Here is an 18,502-nt window from a genome sequence, read left to right on the forward strand (position 1 = left end):
TTCACTTTATATTTTTTTGGTCAGGGAAAAATCTTGCATATTGATTTATTCCACATTATTTTATATGTGTGTTGAGTGATTTTAGTGACAGTGCAATGGAACTGAAAAGAAAAGAAAAAACACCCCAGTTTCTCAATCTGATTTCAAACAGACCTCAATACAAAGGGAAATTCAATTACGTCAGTAATGCTGAGCACAATGAAATGACTGTCAAAAAGGGCTTCCAGAGGTTTAAAATGTTTTTCTTTCCCCTCTAATTTAGTTACAGCAACCTCTTGTATATCTGTGTTAGTACAATCTCTTAAAAAGTAGGCCCCAGAAATCAATTTGATTACCTCTCTGAATTAAGTATGCACAAATGAGAGCAATTGAGATCGATATAAATTAGTTTAAGTACTCCGCTGTGTACAAAACCATTATGTAACAAGAAACAATTGGAATGAAGACACAAATAAACATAGTATAAGGGGGAGGTTAGGATGGTAAACATATTTATCTGCTTATTTCCGTCAACTAGTTGCACATTAAGTGTGCCTGTTATTTTTAACCTTAGGAATACCCTCCCAAGTCTCTCCTGGAACAATATAAATAGGCATTCAGATGCTAATAATTGAAGCTGGAAGTCCCCATCCTAGCAGACAGGGCTGGCCCAAGACATTTTGCTGCCTGAGGGATCACAAGGAATTGTGTACCCTTCCCCTCAAAGGTCAAAGTGCACATTATCCTGGGCTGATCAACTTATTCTAAGAGAGAAAAATTGCATAAATACTTCTCCTCTTCTCCAGAATGATGTGCAGGAAAGGGCAATGGGAGGGAAGAGAGGGTAAAGCAGACAGCAGTGTTCCAGGCAGCCAGGCTAAGATGCAGGGGAAGGTGGGCAGGAGAGGGAGGGTAATCGATGAATGCCTCCCCGCCTGCTGCTACTGCTGCTTCTCCTTCCACTGCCTCCTCCAACTCATTCCCAGGCTTTTGCATCCTGACCTTGGGGGAGAGGAATGCTCAGCACCTGGCACTGCCTGCTTGGGGTGGGTGGGTTGGGGCATCAAGCTAGGTGGAGCTGGTGCAAGAATGGCAGTGGCATCCTCTGTCTGCTCCTCCTTCAGACACTCCTATTCTCCTTCTGCAGAGCTGGAGGTGGTCCCTGGGCCCCCAGTCTGGGCCCCTTCCCACACCTGTCTTTGCACCGGGGGCAAGGAGAAGCAACCAAGATCAGATTCCTCCATGCACTACAGCTGCAGGTTGGCTGTCTATCTGTGACACCATGAGTTACTGCATTGGGGTGACACCAACCCTAGTGACATCACTGAACTCTCACAGCTGTAGTTCTAGTTCAAACATTGTTATTGCAGTATGGTTGCATGTACCTCAAGTTCAACTCATGTTACATCTGTAACACAAGAAGAATCATGGTGTTGAGTCCACCTTTCTGTTCCCACAAGAGGCTGTCCAGTTACCTACGTGAAGCCCACAAGCAGGATGTGAGTATAATATTGCCTTTGATCTTGCATTCTTCACCACTGACATACAAACAGGCATCCTCCCTCTAATATTACAGGTGATATATCGTCGACCAGAATAGTAGCTTCATCTTCCCTGAATTTATCTAATTCCTCATCAAAATTTAGGTCACTCAGATTACATTAGTATTTCATGAAGGAGGCAGAATAGCCTTGTTCTGGGCTTCTCCAAAGGATATGGTGTGAAACAGTGGATCTAAATTAGAGGGAAGGATATTTTGACCAAACATCAGAAAGAACTTTGACAGTGGAAGAGACTACCTTGGACATGTTGGACTCTACTTTGCTGTAGGTTTTTTTTTAAAACAGGGGTTAAAATGGCCACCTGTCAGTGGATGGTCCTTAGTATGCCTTCCAAATCTCTGATTCATATATTGCCATTAGGATCACAAAGATGAGTGAAAATTGGTTTAGCTGTTTTGGGTTGGAATTTTTATCGAAATCATTCCTTTATAATTCAGAACTGAAAAATTTCAAAAGTTGAAGAAACCAAATCTGATCAATTGCCCATTCAAGGAGAGGGCTCAATTGGGGTTGTGGTTCCCTTCTTTTGAGAGGTACTTCATCAATAATACCTGTATGGCAGTCAAATACAATATGGTCCTCTCTGTAGCAATTGGATTTGGACAGGGCAGATGAAGGAAAATTTCATTTCAAAGACAGATTAAAAAATGACAAATTCCCTCACAGCTTTGAAGTGTGGGTATGAGCAATTAATTAATTAATTAATTAATTAATTAATTAATAACTATTAAAATATATTTCCCATCTTTCCAGGGAAAAAGCTCTCTCAGGGTGATTTATATTTAACCCCTCCTCTAACAGCAAACACAGGTGTCTAGTGTTGACAAAAATGAAGTCAAAACAGAAGCACCAAGGGGAAAAGGGAGGATGTATATTAATATCCTTGAGAAAGCACTAATGTGTACAATTATACAATTAAAAAAAACTTCTCCTCTCTTCCCCCAAAGAGTTCGATTGAGCACAGCCTGCTCAGAAATGGAAATGTAGCTACCATTGCACATGGCCTCCAGCCAATGGAGTCTACTTCCAGTATCTTCCAGTTTGTACTCTTTGTCCCCGGTGTCATAGTATTAACTTATATTCCTGCCAGTAATGGAAGGTTGAGTGTTACACTGAAGAAGAAACATGGCGCTCAAGATGGCGGAATGAGCTGCTGGAGAACAGTGTGTCTGCTTTGAAGAAGGAACAGAAGTGTTTATATTTGGGGGGAAACTACACTGCCAATTTTTGTTGCAGATCCCACTTGGAGATGAATAAAATACAATGGGGCAAAGAAAGAAAGAAAGAAAGAACATACTGAACCATCACCAATAAGAAAAGAAAGAGAGGAGAAAAATGAGCCAAACAAAACAAGCTACAGAAAAGTGCTTCTTGCATTTCTCTCTCTCTGTGGGCATGGCAAGAATCCATGCAATCTAAATGCATTACATAATGCAGAGAGGTTATGCTCTCCCTTTTTCTGACACCAAGAATCTCTTCCCTTCCAATTAGCCACTGAAGGTGGCTTTTTTCCAGCTGCTATTTGGTGCAGCTTCTTCTTTTAGATCACAAGCCTGTGGGTAGGGCCTGTCTTGCTTATTGATTGCGCATAAGCCTCTCCGGGAGACTTTCAGCTAAGGAGAGGTATAAAAATACTCTAAATAAAATCAATTAATCAATTTTGTTTACACCATACAATATCTGAGTAGCTTCTTGCCTCTCCCTTCCCAAACAGTTTAAGAACCAAGAGGGCAATTGGCTAGTAATATATTGGAAAATAGATTTATTTAACAGTTAGTCTCGCCTTTCTTCCAATGAGAGCAAGGTGACGTACATGGGTCTCCTCCTCCCTCACTTCATACTCCTCACTACATTGCTGCTGAGAAAGAGACAGAGCAACTGGCTCAGCATCACCCAAGGAGCTTCTTGGTTCAGTTGGGTCTAGAACCTCAATCTCCAGACCAGTACTGTAACCACTGCATCACACTGCCTTGAAAAGTTTTCCTCTTTCCTGGTACTTCCAGGGCCAGCCATATAACATCGGTGTTAAAAGATCTCCATTGGTTGCCCATTCGCTTCCGGGCACAATATAAGGTGTTGGTGATTACCTATAAAGCCCTAAATGGCTTGGGCCCGGGATACCTGAAGGACCGCCTCTCCCCGTATATTCCGCCCCGCACCCTCAGAACATCTGGGCAGCAATTACTTAGGGTACCGGGGGCTAGGCTCACCTCCACTACGAGGAGGACTTTTTCCATCGCCGCCCCGGCCCTTTGGAACACGCTACCCACAGAGCTCCGCTCGGCCACCTCCCTGGCCCAATTTAGAAAGGACTTGAAAACCTTTCTATTTCAGTCGGCATTCCCCGAATAAAGTCCAACCAGACCTCCATCCCTCTTTAAGGGCAAGAGGATCGGCTAACGGGGCTTTTAGCTATGTATTTTATTTTTGCTGTGTGTATTTTTTGTTAAAGTATGTTGTACATTTGTATTTTATCTTGTTGTGAACCGCCCTGATCTTTGGAAGGAGCGGTATAGAAATAAAAATTTTATTTATTATTTATTATTTATTTATTATTTATCTTTTGCTTGGGGATTGGATTTTTTCCCTCTCACTGTTTCTTTGTTTCATATGCTCATGCTTGACAATATGCCATAGTGGTTTGATCTAATTCAGTAGCACTATCATGCACAAGAAATGGCAGGTAGGTTTTCTAATAAGAAGCCTCATGAATTTTTGGTCTAGAGACCAATGCAGGTGGCAGCCTTCCTGTGTTTCAGATAGAACTCTTTCCCAGATTTACCTGGAACAGATGGAGATAAACTATGGCCTGTTACAGACAGCCAAAATAAAGCTGCTTCGAGTCACAGTGGAGGTATGGTGTTTCAATGATGCATGCATCCTAAGAGTCCAGAAGCCACACTAAAGCCACACTCCAGGCTGGAGCGTGGCTTTGGTGCGACTTCTGGACTCTTAGGACACATGCATCATTGAAACACCATACCTCCACTGTGACTCGAAGCAGCTTTATTTTGGCTGTCTGTAACAGGCCATGAAGACCTTTTGCATACAATGCCTGGGCTCTGTCATAGAGAGATTTATAGCCTTGAGTAGCAAAGCAATTCTGTGCATGCTTCATGTAGATTGTGCTTCCTCTTCCATCTCCTTTTTAGAATACCTAACACTTTTTGTGGGCAAGTCACACTCTCTCAGCCTCAGAGGATGGCAATAGCAAACTCGCTCTTAAGAAACTTGCCAAACTTTTCAAAGTGGCCTTTGAACTATTGAGGAACTTCAGTTGCCCCAAAAGAGAGCTGTTTAATCTCTCTCTCTCTCTCTCTGTCTCCAAAACAGTCATATCAGGCATGGTCTGACGTGGTTGCAATCCTATATTTTTACAACCTAGCAGCTTCGGTTCCATATCTCTTGCTCTCTACCAACCAGCTGGCCATCCTTCTTCTTACAGTACAAATCAATGAAAGTCTAGTTGACTATTGAATATTTTGCCTTATTACTGGAGCTATTTGAGATAAGAGTGCAATCCCAGACACTCTTCACATGCAAATCCCAGCCAGAAATCGATGAAAGCGAGAGGGGAGGGGGAAACTGACAAGAACAGGCATAGACAAAGGACCCTTCACTTCAGCACTCAAGACTGTTTTGTTCCCAGGGCCTGAATGACATTCCCTTGTATCAGGAAAGACTTTTCAAGAAAAAATAAAAGAAGAAAAATAAAAGGCAAGGCTACATCTAGAGAGCAGGGTTCACTCAAGATGTTTTGCTGCCTGAAGCAAAGGACAAGATGGCAGCAGCCTCTCCAATCCATCAACAGATGTTGATGGGACAGACAGTTGAGCTTTATTTTAACATTGGTAATGAGGCAGGGCTGGAGGGCAACAGGACACCCTTAAAATGGGTGCAGGAGATTAGAAAAGTAAAAAAGATTTGCAATTTTTCTTACTCTCATCAAAGAAAGATGTATTAAAACAAGCCCCTCGAACAGAATTCTCACTGCTGTGATTTCCCCCCACCTTTCAGTAAGAACAAAGTGAACAGCACCCCCCCCCCAATTCATGGCTTTTGGTGGGTTGAATATAAAAAATAGTGTTTTAACTGTGTTTTATGAAAAAGCTCATGTTTCTTGTGCAAAAACACTAGAAGGAGGTATGCAAATACCATTTACCCCCATAAATAGATTTTGGTCAATATCTTGAAATGCAAAAGAAGAGAGGAGGAGGAGGAAGAAGAGGAGGAAGAAGAGGGGAAAAAGAACCAAATCTCTACTAATTTCACCCAGTGGAGAAAAAGATGTGTCATTTTTCACATTTCACACTGCAAGAGTGAAACAACTCTTACATTCCTTAGAGAGGAGATCATCAGACAGGGGATGAAACATCCTTGTCCCATCCTTTACCGGTTCTCATAGCATGATCATGAGAAGATTTTCATACAACTTAACTTATCATCTTATGTGGACGTTATCCCATCCAAAAAGTGTGAATGACTGTGATCACGCAAAAGACTTTGAAACGATATTGCACAGATCCGGTCATCATCCTGTCATTGTCCTATCACTGAAGCAGCATTGCCCGACATTTTGCATTAACGGGAGTTTGTGTTAATGCACTGCCACTTCAATAATGGAATAATACTGCTGCGATCTGAAAGCCTTTTGCAGGATTGCAATCAAAGATAGGATAAGGACGGGGGAGTGATCCCGTGCTTATCCCATCCCCATGTGATAATCTCCACAGACTCTGTGGTACACCCCACCTTCCATCCTCCCAAGAGAGATGAATGGATTCTGCTATTGCTGCAAAACCTATCTAGAAGCTAAACAGAGTTAGGTCTGATTAGTACTAGGCCAGGAGACCATCCACACTGCAAAAATAATGCAGTTTGGCACCCCTCTAACTGCAATGGTTCAATGCTATGGAAATATGGGAACTGTAGTTTTGTCAGATATGTATCCTCTGATGCTACAACAAACTACAAATCCCAGGATTCCACAGGATGAAGCCATGGCAGTTAATGCAGTGTCATACAGGATTTTTTCTGCAGCGTGTATGCAGCCCAGGAGAGAGCTAGGAAAGAATCTTGCATGAAACTCTGAAGAACCCCTGTCCCTCGGAGCTGCCAACAGTGGGCTACATTAGACAAACTGTTCTGTCTCAGTGCAAAAACACTAGAAGGAGGTATTGCTAAAGACCCACACCATGATTATCATAAAACTGAGTCTAGATAGACTCCAAGCAAAAGAATATTGATTTGACTGTTTATACAAAGAGAGTACAGTCGGCCCTTCTTATACACAGATTTTTTTATACATGGATTCAAGCATACGTGGTTTGAAATTGTTCAAAAAAAGTATAAATTTCAAATATCAAACATTGATTTTCCATTTTTTATAAGGGACACCATTTTGCTATGCCATTATATTTAATGGGACTTGACCATACACGGATTTTGTTACAGACAGGGGATCTTGGAACCAAACCCCAGCATATAACAAGGGTCCACTGTATATCCCTCAAAGCAATGGCTCTCACTCTGGAGATTTCAACTCCCAGAATTCATGACCATTTACCATGTTAAGATTTGAGAGAATTTGGGACATTCCTTGTTTAGCCCATAAAAATGATCACTCATCTGTCCATCCACAAATTACCATGTTAGACATTTGTATCAGACATTGATGTTAGGCATTTGTTGTACATTTTCAGTAGGGAAAATGTGTGTGTGTGTGTGTGGGGACCTCAAACACACAGGTGATGTGTTCCTTATCTTGTGAAGCAAGGTGGGTCATTGTGAGAAACCAAATCTTAGGAAAATTCCTCTCCATCTTTCCCCTCTTAAGGCTCCATGTGGTAGCTATGTTATAAAAGTAATATTTCCAGGTTCTGCACTTCATCCCTGTTTTGCAGTCCTATGACTCAGGCAAAAAAGAAGATTCTGATTTACAGTGCATCTACACTGTAGAAATTATGCAATTTGACACCACTTTAACTGCTGTGGCTTCATCCTACAGAATCCTAGGGTTTATAAGTTTTATGGGAGCACCAGTACGGGTTGGCAGAGAAGACTAAAGACCTTGTAAAACTACAAATCCCAGAATTTCATAGGCTGCAGCAACAGCGATTAAAGTAGTGTCAAACTGCATTATTTCTACAACAGAGATACACCCTTATTTAGTTCTTGCTTATAACTTTACCTACTTAGGTGAAGAACAGAACCTTAGGCGTAGGTCCTGACGACAGGACAGGTTGTATCTCTCTTGATGAACCTGACATTTTAAGAACCTTAGAAGAGGGCTTTCTCTCTGCCTCACCATTACCACAGGACCATCAGCTGAGGATGCATGACAGAGCCTTCTCGGTGGCTGTTCCCAGACTGTGCAATTCCCAACTAGGGTTGCCATATCCTGGTTTCTGCCAGAACATTCATGGTTTTTAATTGTTCTAAATGTCCCGGCCTGAGTTTGGAGCCAGTCCCATCTCCCGGCTCCCTCCTTTGCCTCCTCTATTGCTGCTTTCGTGCCGCGTTTTTAGAGCAGCAGCGGCAGCATGATGCAAGGCCTAGCTGCCTTGCTAGGCCTTGCTGGGCTGAAGGAGAGGCTAGGGGTGGGTTTAGTCTGGGCTCTAAGGAGGCCGCCATGGAGGAGTCCTCCAGCGGCCTCCTCCAGCTGCAGCATTGCCATGCAGGGCCTAGCCGGCTGGCTGGGCCCTCTGAAGAGAGGTTGCCATGGGGGATTCCTCCAACGGCCTCCTCCAGAAACGGCAGCACTGTGCGGGGCCTAGCTGGCCAGCTGGGCCCTCTGGAGAAAGGCCGCCATGGAGGATTCTTCCAGCCGTTTTCTCCAGCTGTGGCAGCACCGCGCAGGGCCTAGCGGGCCAGTTGGGCCCTCTGGAGAGAGGCCACCATGGCCACAGTCCTCCAGCGGCCTCCAGCGGCCTCCTCCAGAAGCGGCAAAGCAGTGCGGGGCCTAGCCAGCTGGATGAGCCCCCATGAAAACAGAAAGAAGTTGGCAGCTTTAGCTTTCCTAGACTGCTTCCTCAGATGCATTTAGTCTCGTCACAGGTACAACTACATCTCTTTATCTTTATCTTTGAATTCTACTTCCTGAGATGTATCTTATTATGTCTGTTGTTTTGTGCCCTCTGTCTAGTAAGAATGTCAAAATGCCCTCCATATGTGCCCTCCATTTATCTTGAATGTCCTACATTTTGGGCAAATTTTGTCCTACATTTTATCTACGTTTTGTCCCAGTTTGGTGGTAGGAGATTATGGCAACCGTATTCCCAACCACAGAAGACTATTCAGTATCCTTTTCTGCTCTCCTCTCATCGGCAGGCAAAGGTGTTTTCATTCAAACAAGGATTTAAGGATGGATGCAGTGAGTCTTTTATGGTGGGGATGCTACCATTTTACTTTATGTTGGCTGAGATCCTACATCCTACATTGTTGGCTGAGATCCTACATGGGGTTAAAAACCCCATGATGATAGGGTCACCATACACACTGGAAACAACTTAACGGCTCACAACAACAACAAAGGTAGCAGCTCCCACTCTGACTCTTCCAATCCCGATTAACTGTGCAGTAGCACTGAAAGCAACAAGGTTCTGGTCACCATTCACTAAGGGTGTAGCAGACTATTTCCACCCCACTCCTGTAAGCTGTCTCTGGTGCAAGGAAGAATTGTGATAGAAATACTGCTTCTGATTGTCACACCAGAGATCACTAATAGGAGGGCGTGTGGAAAGGTCAATCTTCTGCACCTCAATTTCAAGGAGAAGAGACCCCCCTCCCATCGTTTGCAGCAGGTGATGCCAGGTAAGTCAGGACTGAGGAACCTTTATGATCCCTGCATATTCACTACACTATTGAATACACAGGGCTCATGAATACAAACTAGTCACAACGGTGTAACTCCAGGTTATATATTTGTAACTCCAACCATTGTGTTTTCAAATTATTTTGCACTTTAAATTTTTGTATGGCATTTGAAGATGTTGACTTGTTTAACTGTGTTTTAACTTTTTATTATAAGGTCTTTCCATTATCTTGTTTCAGCCTCTCTGTCTCTGTCTCTCTCTCTCTCTCTTTTGGTGAGCTACCTTAGGTGACATATAAAATAAATAAATAAACCTTTTCATTATGCCTCCTCGTCTTGGCATGCTCTGTCTATGTTTGCTCTCTGGGCCCCATCTCTCTGAAAGATTCAAAAGATGGAAAGGGTGATAGTTCGGTGAAAGAGCAGAGGTTTTGCATACAGATCACAGGTTCAGTTCCCTATATGTCCAGATAGAGCAGGGGAAGAACACTGTGTGAAATCCACTCCCAGAGTACACAGTTTTGACCTAGGCAGAGTGGCCCATGGTCTGACTGTGTAGCTAACCACTTTCTTTGTTCCTATACCGATGTTCAATTTTCCTTTAAGATACTGCTGCTATTTCTGAAGTGCACACACTGATTGCTTTATTTGAAGCTGGGTTTTTTGAAGCTGTTTTAAAGGCTTTATTGCAATCTTATATTTTATATCAGTGAGCTGCCTCATTATTTCCTGAGATTAAAAGGCAGGGTTGTAGCTGTTTTAAACAAACAAACAAGCAAGCAAATGCTCTTTTTCTAGATGGACCAAAGTGACCTGTTATCTGGACACACTGTCACCATGTAATCCAAGAGGTTTTGTGTTATTCTAAATATCTTCTGTCTGTTGCCTTTGCGTTATTTTTATACAATTGGCCCTCTGTATCCACAGATTCAAGGATCCACACCTTGAAAATATTCAAAAATATATAAATTCCAAAAAGAAAAGCTTAATTTTGCCATTTAATAAAAAGGACACCATTTTACCATGTCATTGTATTTAATGGGATTTGAGCATCCATGGATTTTGGTATCACTCCAAGGACCTACTGTAGTTTAATACCACACTTCAGCATAGGTTTCCAGGTTTAAAGTAAACAAAATGTAATAATAAGAGCTGAGATGGGTGTTAAAAGCTGCATTAAAAAACAGATCTGAAGACTCTGCTGGTGATGACTGCATAGAAACCAGACAGGTCTCCTGGGAGAGAGTTCCAGAAAATGGATGCGGCAGTCCAAGATGCCTTCTCTGCATCTCCAGGTTTGAAAGGACCCTGCACACACTTCATACTGGTGGGCTCTTTCCTCTCCTGATGCGGTTTACCCACCAGTAGTGACAGTCAAGGTAACAGGAGGTGGATGATTGCCTCCTTTTTAGTTTCCCACAATGCCTGAGAATGGCAGGCTACCTAGGCCATTGTCGGCAAGCTAAAATGGCAGTCAAACGCAGCTATCTGGTGGTTCTCAGAGCATGAGGATGCAGGGAGGAAAAGCTAGGTGTGAAGGCCAGCCATCAGCTGTGGGTCTTTCCAGAGTTCTGGTGGGATCAGACCTTGCCTAAAGTTTCTGGATGCAGGTCTTGCCTTCATAATTCTATCCACTTTACCTTTCATGGCCAGGGCAAGAGAACTCCAAACTTGAATTGTGATGTGAGAAGAGAAATGGAAACGTTACTTTAAAACAATTAGTTACAGGCTGGAATTCTGTATCAGCTACTTACTAAATAACTTCTCCTGGCCAAACCCCAACCTGGCAGAAAAGTAATTCAACTGTACTTCAGTCACTGGCAGAATGGATTTCTCCCCCATGCAGCTGATGCCTGGTAGTCAGTTTTGGGGGAGTTATAATCTAGACAATAATGCCACTATAGTAGTGATCATCAATACAAAAGAGTTGCCTATACTTACTCATCTCTAACTGTTTCATATTCATGTTTGTTAGTCATGATTCTGACACTATTGCCATGATTGTAACCTCCCTCCCCTGAACTACTTTGCTGGGTTTCATCTGCATGAGGAGAAGGAGGTCCATTGTGCCAATGATTGACACATATTTGAATGATGTTTCAGGTCAGAATGCACAGGGAAGTCATTGAAATCTACAAACACCTAGACAACTTCAACAGGAAAGAAGAAGCCCTTAAAGTAAACAAAGTTTGGCTATCAGTCCTGAAAAACACCAAAATCAAGACCCAGCACGTTCAACAACAGACCAACACACAGATCAACATGTAAATCACTTCCTCTCAACCAAGGGTCACACAGTATATATATACCCCACTCACTTCCATGCCAGCATTCTCTGAAGATGTAACTGTAATAAAATTACAATTATATCTTTAAATTCAAATAACTTAGACACAGCCTAAATGTATTTGCATGTACATTGTTTCATGAAGCTAAAGTGAAAAGTTGGTAAGATGTGATGATTTTTAAAAAAATTAAAAATAAATTTAATTAATTTATATATATAAACCCTGGGGCCTCTCCTTTCTCTTCCTACTGTGCTTCACCCCACTTACACCATCTCTTCAACATTTTAAAGGGACACAGGCAAACACTACAGCCCATTTCTGCCCAAAGGGAGATAGTTAGGGTGTCACCTGGTGCAGCTTGCACTCCCCACACACCCCTAATGACACCCCTGATGAAGAAGGCAATGTTAGATATTTATTTATTACCATATTTTTATTGCCAAGGACGAAGAGAAGCACTTGTGGGATTCTATGTTCCCAATGTATTACTAAAATCCAGCACAGTGTCCCCTGGCTCACAATCTTGGATACTGTGCAGCATTAGCTCACTCAGTGTTGGCATCAACAGAGGTGTTCTTCAGACATCGAAAACATGATCCAGCAATCAGGATATGTAAACAAGTTATGCAAGCATTTTGCTCGTCAACCCTGAAAAACCTCAAAACAGACAGAGGGCAGTGTTTGTCGATTGCAGAATAATCTTGCTGTCTTTGGCTGTTATGGTGGACTATCTGTTTGCTTGACCCTTGACGTTTGACTACTGCAAGCAGCCTACAAATGGGGTCTAGTTTAACTGGCTTGTGTAAACAATAAACACTCTTCATGTAAGTTCCAGAGTCTGCAACTTTGTTTTCAAGATGCAGTTATTCACAGTTACAGTCCTATTGCTGCAAAAGTAGTTACTTGCCTCTAGAGTTTCAAATATTAAAAAATAATTTTTAATTTTCTCATTGTTAAAAACAACAACAGAACACTGTAAACCACTGATCTGTGGCACTAAACATTTCTGTGGCTGTATCTGCACTTCAGAAATAATGCAGTCTGACATTGTTTTAACTGCTATGGTTCAATGCTATGGAATTCTGAGATGTGTAGTTCTGTGAGATATTTAACTGTCTCTGTCAGAAAGCTCTGGTGCTAAGCAAACTACAGATCCCAGGATGCCATAGCATTGAGCCATGGTAGTTAAAGCATTGTCAAACTGCATTGTTTCTGCAGTGCAGATGAAGCCTTAGTAATAAGGCTATACACTGCTCCCCACGTAACTATAAAAATAACTAACAGTTACATATACATCTTATGGAGGGTGAAGTTATTTCCTGTAAAATTACACTCATAGTGTTACTTTGCTACATGCTAGTTATTGTAGAAGGGATTAACTACAATTAATTTGTTATTTCTGACATGTTTCTTCCAAATCCTATTTTATTGATCTGGTTGAATTCCTTTTTTGGGAGGGTTCCTTTCCAGTTTCTGCTTCTGCTCTGCAAGCAGGTGGTACCACTAAAACCAGACATGGAGACAAGTACATAATCATCCTATTTCTTGTTTCAAGGTTTCCCCAAAAACAAGAAGTATTTAACCAACATAACAAGGCATTGATGTTGCAACCGAACAGAACAAACCTGGCTTGCCAATTTTACAATGCAGTGCACTGTAAACAGGATTCCTCATGGCATTGCCCAACACTGGAACTGTGTGCTCATCCTGGATTTGGAGCAGTGACTATAACTAAAAATGTATTTCTGTGTTCCAGGGACAGCTTAAAGACCATAGAATGTAGCTTCATGTGAAATTCACCTGAACCATGGTTGAACCCTGGTCTCTGAACTCTTTAGACAGATACAAGTGATGCATTAACCAATGCAGAGAGCATCCATATTTTGTCCTTTCTGAAAAGACCGTAATAACATAAAACAAATATAGAGTCAACAGCCTCACATGAAACAGAACAGGGAAGCCATCATTGTGGCAGAGCCCCAAAAGAGGTAGCATATTACATGCCACACTTTCATATGTAGTAAACAGGCTTTGCAGAGTGTTCATAGTTAAGAACAACAATGACTGGGCAACTCTGTAGTTAATGGGTTGCCAGGTCAAGTCTGTCCCAGGCCCTGAGATTTCAGAGAGACCCAGGGATGATCCCTTGTCTGGGACTGGTAAGTTTATCACATGGGGCATAAACCGTTCCCCAGCGCGTTCTAACGGGGACGAGCGTGGGCGCGCATGGAGCGCGATGGGCACCGGTTGGGACCCAAAACGTGACTTTATCGCACGGAGGAACGCCGCCGCCGCGCGTTCCCATTGCATCCCAATTCTGTTCCAGAGGGCGCCATTTCTGGGGACGCTTTGAAACAGTCCCCAGAAATGGCGCCCTCTGGAACAGAATTGGGACGCAATGGGAATGCGTGGCGGCAGCGGCGGCGTTCCTCCGTGCGATAAAGTTGCGTTTTGGGCCCCATCCGGTGCCCATCACGCTCCATGCGCGCCCACGCTCGTCCCCGTTAGAACGCGCTGGGGAACGGTTTATGCCCCATTGGGTCTGGTGATGTTAACAAGAGTAGTGTTACAAGTGGTATTAAGCATGAAACATGAAGCATCAACACAGAGTACTCAAACATACTGCACAAGAGGATTACCTAAATATGCACACTTCTCAAGAAAACATTCTTGCCGTGAGATTCCTCCTCCTTGTCCTGAGGAGTGAAAAAGAGGGGGCAGGCATTGAGACTCAGAGCCAGGCACTGAAATTTGGGAACCCTAAATCAGAGTGATCACATATCCTTCTTTTCCAGGACATTTCAACCTTCTGTCCAGGAAGGAGTTCCAAAATATCTTCCATTTTGAGCATTACTAAGAAGCATGTGTATATATTAATATTAGTGATTTTAGCTTTCATTTTGTAATGTGCTACATTTTTCTTGAACGTTTTACATTTTACTGAGCCTCGCCCTCCTTTGCAGTTATGACATCTGGTTACCTTGCCCTAAATACAGTGTGTCCTTCCCTTATGCAGGAGATCCATTCTGGATACACACACATAAGAGAAATACTGCATGTGGTGGAGCCCCATTGAAAACAATGGGGCTCATGCCTGTAGTGTGGCATGCAGATTTCAGCATATGACGTTTGTACACTGTAATTAAGCGCCAAAAGTCGGAAAAACCTTGAATGCACACAACAACAACAACAACAACAACAACAACAACAACTTGAATAAGAAGACTCTCCTTCCTTCACTCTAAGGCAGAAATGCGACTACAGGCTGTCCTGGGGGTGGGGGTGTATGTATACAATATATGTGGCGTCTGGCCCTTGGCAACCTTACTGAGCCCCTAAAGGGTTCAGCCAAAAATGTGCTTAACACGTACCCCTTTTAGGGCTATTATGTGCCATGGGGCCCACACCCAAACAGCCAACTCTATGCCCAAGAAGCAACATACATGCCACTTCAGGTTGCCCCAAATGGAAGCCACAACTGTGCCCTTCAGCCCTTTAGAAGAGCTGAAAATAAGGTGGTAAAACTCTCCGGACTCCAGAGCATACTCACCTATGCTCTCAGAAATGGGGTTAAGCCAGTGGGTACATCTACGCTGCAGAAATAATGCAGATTAACATCATCTTAAGTACTGTAGCTCCATCCTGTGGAATCCTGGGATTTGTAGTTTTATAAATTCTTTAGCTTTCTCACTGGGTAGCCCTGGCAGCACAGTAGCTAAATGCCAGTACTGCAGCCACTCACAGCCACAAGTTTATGAGTTTGATCCTGCAGGGCTCCAAGGTCCACTCAGGCTGCCATCCTTTCATAGAGGCGTTACAAACCTCCCGGCGCTGCTGTTTGCTCCGCAAGGGAGCCGCCGCAGCCAAACCGCGTGGTTCCCTTACGGAGCAAAAAAGAAGCTCCAAAATGGAGCTTCTTCTGGCATCGCGCTCATGATGCCGCAAGGCGCCAATGGCGCACTCGCGACATCATTAGTGCCGCGCGACATGTGGACGCACAGCATCCGTTACGTCAAGATGGCAGTGGCCGTGTGGAACGGCCGCCGCCATTTGTTATGGACAGAGTCCGTAACAGGAAGAGGGGCATCTGGAAGAGACGCCCCTTTTTTAAACTGGGACGTCCTGAGGATGTCCCAAGTGGCGGTTTGTAACTCGCCATAGTTTTGCAAAATGATTACCCAACTTGTTGGGAGCAATTAGCTTACACATTGTAAACTGCTTAGGGAGAGCTAGTTCACTGATAAGCTGTATAGAAATGTACAGTGCAACCTTGTTATTTGCTGGGGTTTGGTTCCAGGATTGCCCATGGATAACAAAATCCGTGAATGCTTAAGTCCCATTAAATATAAAGGCAGAGCAAAATGGTGCCCCTTATATAAAATGGAAAATCAAGACTTGCTATTTGAAATTCATACTTCTTTTGGAATATTTTCAAGCCATGGATGCTTGAATCCATAGATAAAAAAATCAGTAGATAAGGAGGGCTGTATACTTGCTATTGCTACTGGTGCCTCACAAAACTAAAAAGTCCAGGATTTTCTGTAGGATGGAGCCATGGCAGCTAATGTGGTGTCAAACTGCATTATTTCAACCCTGTAAACACACCCAATGTATGGGACAGTAGCTGGAGGGATGAACATGCAGTGGAAGACCAAGGTTCAAATTCCTCTGAAACATTCTGGATGACATTGGGCCAAGCTATCTCCTTCAGCCTAACCTACCACATAAGATTGTTGGGTGATAAAAATGAATGTCTCATACATATAAACTTAAACGCATCAGCTCTTACTGATGAGTAAATCCCATTGAAAGAGATACGTATTTACTTTTTTGTGGAGACGTGTGTGTGTATGTGTGTATGTGTGTGTGTTTGTCCTTCAGAGCAATATGCAATCAAACCACTTGACAATAAAAGTGAACAATGATTCAGAGGGAAAAGCCAGAGTAGATGTGAAAAATCACAATGCAAAGAAACACCTAATGTATGGGAATGGGGTCGGGAGACTGGCTATTATTTTTCATTTCTTTCCGAATGCCCTTCTTGACATGTTGATATGCATTATACACTGTGCTGATATTTTCAGGGAGCTTTTGCCTAGTAATTCCAAGATCTCCTTCTTTGGTAGACGTAGCTGGCTTTGAGCTTGGTTCGCTTGTTTAAATACCATCTGTTGTTACCTAGACAAAACCACTTAAAAGAATATTGCAGGCATAAAGGATAAATCTATCAAATGGGTGTATGCATGTGAGGTGGAGGTGGGGGGGAAGGGCTCCTTTTTAACTATGCGGTTTCCTTAAAGGGAAAGATTGGATCAATAGGATCAATAGAAAAGGTTTCCCTGGCTCTGCATAAAAAGAAGGGGGGAGGGAGGAGGCAGAAGCCTTCTTTTCTCTCCCTGGTTTAACTTCTCTGACAAATGCAAATCAATGGATGTGTGTTTATGGCAGATCCCAAGAACAGACTCAGCTTGGAGAATGTCTTCACATAATCCAATGAGGAAGGAAGGAAGGAAGGAAGGAAGGAAGGAAGGAAGGAAGGAAGGATTTTTGCTGGACAGCTGCCAAAAGCTTTTGGGTCACAGCCAATGGTCATAAAAAGCAAAGCATCAAAGTTGCCCTTATATTTAAAGTGGATGCAAGCTCTGAGGATCTGGTAGAATATACTATATATAGGCCTTCCTATTCATCTCCAAAGTCTGTGGAAGGCTGAAGTGGTGGTATGCTTCAAAGTAAAGCTTTATTTTCAGACCATGTAATGGGCTCAGGGGTGGGACACTTGGGAAGTTTACTGAATATATTCCTGGGGGATAGGGTGGGATTCTTCAGCTCACTAGGAGTAATGCCAAAATGTCTAGAAAGAATGAACCCTCCAAAATTCTCTTCTGAGCATTTCCATTACTGGTTTACTCATACATTCTAACTTTTCATATATGAAAATGAGGACACGTGTGCCCAAACAACATCAGAGTGTAGTTAAGATAGCAAAAATTATAATTGATGAAGGCCACCCAAGCTAGGGAGAGGCTGCAGCAATTTGCTTTTGCCTAGGCTTACTGGGATGGGCAAGATTCTGCCCCTCCTTTATTTATTTAGAGTGTTTATACCCCTATCTTCAGCCAAAAAGGGCTTATGAGTTGGTAACTTGACAGTTTCTTGCCCTCAGGCTTACAATCTAAACAAGACACAACACACAAGGAAAATGGAATGGCATTTTCCGTTCTTTTCCATTTTCTATTCCATTAATGGCATTTTATAATAAATAGTAATAATAATAAACTTTTATTTGCATTGCACCTCTCCTGCAAAATCGAGGTGGCTTACAACAGTAATAAAATACAAATAATGTAAAAATAAATCTCATTATCCCCTCCTTCCTAAAACAACTTCATAATAATCCTTACATAACAATAAATAATTCTTACATAACCCTCCTTTCTTCTTCCTGCTTCTGCGTTAACTGAGTGCAAACTACTTTTTATACTTGGAATATGTTTGCAGCTACTGAAGTAAAATGAGAACAAGGGGGGAACCTGGGAGGAGGAGAGAAAGAAACCAGGACATTTGACAAGCAGTTGAAAATGTGGAACAGCAGAGGATTAATTGGGAGTCTTCCTGACACATTTGGGGAGTTTGATGGTATGATTTGCTGCTGAATGAAACTAGACTGTTAATTCATACTGGAAGGAATAGGACCCAAGCCATGCAGATCTTGCTGAACTCCACTTCCCATAATGTTTTCTTCATTGCCCAGGCTGGTAGGAGTTGAAATCTAACAGTGTCTGAAGGACATAAGTCCTTCACCAATACTGGTATTTTTTTAAAAAAATCAAAACATTTGATTTCTGTGTGAGGATGACTTG

At 42.6% G+C, this 18,502-nt stretch overlaps 1 protein-coding gene across 3 annotated transcripts in view; it reads right to left on the bottom strand.

Moving 5' to 3' along the window:
- LOC149324161 (one cut domain family member 2-like) overlaps nt 1–18,502 on the bottom strand; it is a 94,611-nt gene that overhangs the window by 34,715 nt on the left and 41,394 nt on the right. The window lies entirely within an intron of this gene.

The sequence above is a fragment of the Sceloporus occidentalis genome, unplaced genomic scaffold (genome assembly GCF_023333645.1).
Source record: "Sceloporus occidentalis isolate IW3139 unplaced genomic scaffold, rSceOcc1.0.p SCAF_1, whole genome shotgun sequence".
Lineage (NCBI taxonomy): Eukaryota > Metazoa > Chordata > Lepidosauria > Squamata > Phrynosomatidae > Sceloporus > Sceloporus occidentalis.